The sequence below is a fragment of the Cervus canadensis genome, chromosome 13, assembly GCF_019320065.1.
Source record: "Cervus canadensis isolate Bull #8, Minnesota chromosome 13, ASM1932006v1, whole genome shotgun sequence".
Classification (NCBI taxonomy): Eukaryota; Metazoa; Chordata; class Mammalia; order Artiodactyla; family Cervidae; genus Cervus; species Cervus canadensis.
The window spans coordinates 75,037,612-75,044,005 of NC_057398.1; the positions used below are offsets into that span (position 1 = coordinate 75,037,612).

The window sequence follows — 6,394 nt, forward strand, 5'->3', positions numbered from 1 at the left end:
AATAGTGATTTTTCCAAATTACCTCATTCTTTAGCTTTTTCAGTTAGCACTGTATCTTCTTAGAAATGAGTCACCTCTCCTCAAGATTTTCTCATTCTCAACTAATCTTAAATACTGCCACTGCCACTTGTCACTATTGCCACTCATATCATCATCAACATTATCATTAACTAAAAGCAACAATCTAAAAGAAAGATCTGGGATGCGTGCTAAGTTGTTTCAGTCATGTCCAACTCTGTGCAACCCCATGGACTGTAGCCTACCAGGCTCCTCTGTCTGTGGGATTCTCCAGGCAAGGATGCTGGAGTGGGGTTGCCATTTCCTTCTCCAGGGATCTTCCGGACCCAGGGATCAGTCCCATGTCTCTTATGTCTTCTACATTGGCAGGCAGGTTCTTTACCACTATTGCCAGCTGGGAAGCCAAGATTTGGTAAGTAAATGCTAAGGAGGGGTTTCCCTGGTGGCTCAATGGTAAAGAATGTGCCTGACAATGCAGGAGATGCAGGTTTGATCCCTGGATCAGAAAGATCCCCTGGAGAAGAAAATGGTAACCCACTCCAATATTCTTGCCTGGGAAATCCCATGGACAGACGAACCTGGTGGGCTACAGTGCATGGGGTGACAAAAGAGTCTGACATGACTTAGTGATTAAATAACAAAATAAAATGCTAAGAAGTTCAGAGCAAGAGAAAGTTCATTGTGAACAGAGTTGAAAGACGGGTGGGACTGAAGGTAGGCTTGGATGAAAGACAGAATTAAGGCGATCAGGGACTTCCCTGGTGGTCCAGTGGCCAGGACTCTGTGCTCCCAATGCAGGGGACCCAGGTTCAATTCCTGCTCAGGGAACTAGATCTCACATCACAACTAAAGATCCCATGCGCCATAAACAAAGACACAACTAACACCGGGCACAGTCAAATAAATAAATAATAATATTTTTAAAAAGAGGTGATCAGAGGGGAAAGGTGATCTACAGACACTTTATACACATGCAAACAGCACTGCAGGCACATGAGGAGCAGGTGGAAGAAGCTAAAGCAAGCAGGGTCTAGTTTAGGAGGGGTTCCCACAAGCTATGCATGAGCTTCTCTTGATCTCTAGGAAAAGATTCAGAGATCTTGTAGCTTAAAGCTGTGTCTCAGGTCTTTAAATTGTACAGTATCCACATCCTCAACCAAATTTTTCTTCTTCCATCTTATTTGTTTATTTTTGGCTGCTCTGGGTCTTGGCTGCTGTTCCTGGGCTTTCTCTATCTGTGCCGGGTGGGGCTGCTCTCGCTGCAGCGGGCAGACTTCCCAGGCCGGTGGCCCCTCGTTGCCGAGCACAGGCTCCAGGGGGTGGAGGCTGCAGAGTTGCAGCAAGTGGCTCGGCAGTGCTGGCTCAGGGCCACTGGAGCATGGGCACAGTAGTGATGCACAGGCTGAGTTGCTTCGAGGCATGTGGAGTCTTTCTGGGCCAGGGATCAAGCCTGTGTCCCCTGCATTGGCAGGAGGATCCCCATCTACTGCACTATCAGGGAAGTCTCCTCCATCTTCTTACAACCAAAGATTGTATAAACATTTTTTTTTAACTTCCTTTGCATCGTTCATTGGGTTTATAAAATGTTAGACCCTTTTCTTTTGAACTGCTACCAAACTAAGTTTTTCCCTTCCTATGTTTATTACATATATTTAATGTATACACCAGACTTTCCAATTACTCCTGTAAATTTATATCTTGCAGTCCAACATTACAGCCTGTTACTTAGTGTTTGGAATCTTAACTGTGTTGGTCAATACAGTATAGTTTATGTCACCTGAGGATTTCATACAAATATTTCTCATAGGTCTTTATCCAAGTTGTTGAAGAAACTGTTGTATGAAGTAAGGCCTGGACCCTTAAAGATCTCTCATCAAGTTGAAATTGATCTTATCAGTACTTGAGTTTAACTTTTCAATCAACAATAAATAAATTCACCCAACTATTTTTGCAGGGAAGAGACTGAGGTTTGTTTAGTAAGTAAATAATGGACTGAGATTTCTGTGAACGTGATACTGATACAAACTTTGCCACTGACTTTGTCAAGTTAAATAACTCCTTTTGACTCATTTGGAAAAAATCCAAATGGGTAATGCTCAAAATCCTTCAAGCTAGGCTTCAACAGTACATGAACCAAAGGTTATGTTAAATCATTTCCTATTCTAAAATTCAGAGATTTTTACCATCCAGTCTGTATTTTCAAATGAAAAGAGACCATATTGTACTATCTCTTTAAGTATTCATATTCTCTCTCAAACACAGGGCAATAATATTTCTGATTGGCCTAGTTAATGGTATTTTGGCAAAACTGAGTCTCACAATATTGCCAAGAATAGACAGTCTAATTTCAATTCATTTCAAAACACTTTGTTGAGAGCATGCATACTGTTCCAGGCATTGTATTAAGGGGCTTCTAAAATAAATTACCAACAGTAAAAAACTAAGTTAACTACCAAGTAAACCCTGCATTCCCAAATTGACTTCTATTCACTGATTTTGAATGTGTGTTGAGCTATGGAAGTATGTCTCAAATTCTTTTCCATTGACACTAGCCATTGTAGTTTCCACAACATCAGTCTTTACTCATTTCATTAAAAGAACTGTATCTTGTCCCTGAAATCTTTAAGATGTTCTCTCAATCCCTCAGAGATCTTATGTGAATAATCATTTTCTTCATTCTACTTTCCAGTATTCCTTCTGGGACATTCATTTAGGGAAATGGAAATTATATCAGTTAGGATTTGATTAGAGGTGAATACTATTAGGAGTGAGATAGAATAAAGGATTTATTATGGGGATTGGGTCTTTACAATCCTGGAAACCAGTTAAGCCGTCTGTGTAAGTCTGTTGCTTTTGCATCGAGGGCTAGCCCTGAAGTCAGGAAGGCCAGCAGTTGGAAAGAGGAGATAGACATGATGTGGGAGACAAAAAGGACCAAGCACAAGCTGTGAGGATAAAATGCAACTGTATGTGTCCTCCATATTCCTACTCTAAAAGCTGGCTTTCCTTAGCATATATGAACATTTCCTGTACATGCACATGGCCCAGGGTTTAGGGAGAATGAAAAAGGATATCCACTGGGAGATGGTTGGTACCAGCCTCAAACCAACAAAATGAGTCAGTAACTAACATATGATGTGTGAACTACACAACTGCTTGGCCCTACCGTGACCTTCATTTCTACCTTCAAAATGTCATGCAAACTTCTTTTGTGGGCAATACTAACCAAGAAGCTTGCAGGGAAGGAAATTATGGGAAATGTAGATCAAGCTTAGCTACTGTTGACACAGTGCAAAGCCATCATAAGAATCAACAACTGGACAGGTCTTACAAACTTTTTCTTCTTATTCTTCAAAATATTTTGAGTTATTCATTCCCAAGGTCCATGCTACTGTACTTATTTCTGTTACCAGGCTTAGGTAGGGGTGGGGAAGGGTACCTATAGGAAAAAAATCTTACAGAAGAAATTCTAAAACATAAAATCAAATAAAAAACACTATGTTCATAGAAAACTTATATTAAAGTTAATAAGAAAGATGGGACTGAATTAATCTAAAAATTTTAAAAGATTCCAGACAAAATCCCAAAAGACTTATTTTGTAGAACTTATACTACAGACAAAGCTAGTGGAGGTAATAGAATTCCAGCTCAGCTATTTCAATTCCCAAAAGATGATGCTAAGTACTACACTCAATATGCCAGCAAATTTGGAAAACTCAGCAGTGGCCACAGGACTGGAAAAGGTCAGTTGTCATTCCAATTCCAAAGAGCAATGCCAAAGAATGTTCAAACTACTGTACAGTTGCACTCACTTCACAAGCTAGCAAGGTAAGACTCAAAATACCTCCAGCTAGTCTTCAACGGTACATGAACCAAGAACTTCCAGATGTACACGCTGCATTTAGAAGAGATAGAGACACCAGAGATCAAATTTCCAACATCCATTGAATCATAGAAAAAGCAAGAGAATTCCAGAAAAACACCTACTTATACTTCATTGACTATGCTAAAACCTTTGACTGTGTGAATCACAATGAAGTCTGGAAAATTCTTAAAGAGATGGGAATACCAGACCACCTTACTTACCTCCTAAGAAACTTGTATGCAGGTCAAGAAGCAAAAGTTAGAACTGGACATGAAACAATAGACTGGTTCTAAATTGGGAAAGAAGTACAACAAAGCTGTATATTGTCACCCTGCTTATTTAACTTTCATACAGAGTACATCATGCAAAATGCCTGGCTGGATGAATCACAAGCTGGAATCAAGACTGCCAGGAGAAATATCAATGATCTCAGATATGCAGATGATACCACCCTTATGGCAGAAAGTGAGATGAAACTAAAGAGCCTGTTGATGAGGATGAAAGAGGAGAGTTAAAAAGCTGGCTTAAAACTCAACATTCTAAAAATGAAGATCATGGTACCCAGTCCCATCATTTCATGGCAAATAGATGGGGAAACAATGGAAACAGTGACAGATGTTATTTTCTTGGGTTCCAAAATCTCTGCAGACTGTGACTGCAGCCATGAAATTCAAAGACAGTTGCTCTTTGGAAGAAAAGCTATGACAAATCTAGACAGCATATTAGAAAGTAGAGAATCACTTTGCCAACAAAGGTCCAGATAGTCCAAGCTATGGTTTTTCCAGTAGTCATGTATGGGTGTGAGAGCTGGACCATAAAGAAGGCTGAGAGCCAAAGAATTGATGCTTTCAAATTGTGCTGGAGAAGTCTTTTGAGAGTCCCTTGGACTGCAAGGGGATCCAACCAGTCAATCCTAAAAGAAATCAATCCTGAATATTCACTGGAAGGACTGATGCTGAAGCTGAAGCTTCAATACTTTGGCCACCTGATGCAAGGACCCAACTGATTGGAAAAGACCCTGATGCTGGGAAAGATTGAGGGCAGGAAGAGAAGGAGGAAACAGAGGATGAAATGGTTGGACGGCATCATTAACTCAATGCTTATGAGTTTGAGCAAACTCTAGGAAACAATAAAGGACAGGTAAACCTGGCATCCTTTAGTCCACCGGGTCTCAAAGAGCTGGACATGACTTTCTGACTGAACAACAGTAATACTTCACATAAAAGATTAAAAGGTGAAAAATAGCCAGGAGAATTATAAAGAAGAACAAGGTAGAAGGATTTATTCACCAAATATCAAAACCTTTAGGTGGTTGCCAGAGGTAGGGGTTTAGGGGGGTGGGCAAAATGGGTGAATGGGGTCAAAGTGTGTAAACTTCCACTTAAGTCACGGTGATGTTTTAAAAAAAAAAAAGACCTGTAATAAGAACATAATACTGAACACCATGATAATAGTATAGGAATTGTCAAGGCTGCCAGTGAATCGGAAGAGAGAGATAGGTGTAGATACATAAAATATGATCAAAGGGACACCACAAATTGTGTAACAAAAAATTAATTATTGGAAGATTAATGTTAGAAAAAGCAATAATCCACAACTTAAAAATTATAATAGATGCCTATTTTATATCATGTACAGAAAGAAAAATCCAGGCAGATCAAGACCTAAATGCAAACAGAAAAATTTTAATGTTTTTAGAAGTGAAAATTCTATAATTTTTTAGTTGGATGGAAGCCTTAAGGAAGAAAAAAGCAATTTTAAAAGTACTATAATGCAAAAATTATATAAAACAAGACACTATAAATAAAGTGAAAAATAAGCCTAGAGGCTAAGGGAATATAATTGCAATAAACGTGATTGACATGGGGTTGGTATTTAGAATATGTAAAGAACCCCACAACACAGTAAGAAAATGAAAAACAGCTTAACAGAAAAATGAGCAAAAGATATGAACAAGCAGTTTGCAAAAGGGAAAACACAGAAAAGGAATTCAATTTCTCTACTCTGAGAAATGCCCATTAAAACAACAGATCATTCATATTCATCAGATCAAAAAAATAATTTTTTTTAAGTCTACAAAAACAAGTAGTGGTGAGGCTGTGAAGAACTAGGACCTTGCACACCGTTAACATCTCTATTCCTAGGTATAAATAAATCTACTCTAGAAAACTCTTTGTGTATGTACAATGAGAAATGTATAAGAATATTCCTTGCAACATTGATGTAACATGGAAAATTGCTAACAATACAAATGTCCATCAATAGATCCTTAAATAAATATAAATTGAGGTATAAATTCCATAAGAAATTCAATAATTAGAATGAATGTACTAGTTACATATGCCAGCATGAATAAACATTAATATATAAAAAATAATCTTGAATAGAAAGGCAATTTGCAGAATTATATATTTATAGTGAGATACCGTTTAAATAAAGTTTAGAAATAAGCAAAACACTAGCATATATTGTAAGTAAGTAAAGTCACTCAGTTGTGTCCGACTCTTTGCG

At 38.3% G+C, this 6,394-nt stretch overlaps 1 non-coding gene across 1 annotated transcript; it reads left to right on the top strand.

The window, feature by feature from the left end:
* Positions 1 to 773: 773 nt before the first annotated feature.
* Positions 774 to 846, top strand: TRNAG-CCC. Its single transcript has one exon. It is a non-coding gene; the product is annotated as a tRNA-Gly (tRNA).
* The last annotated feature ends 5,548 nt before the right edge of the window (positions 847 to 6,394 follow it).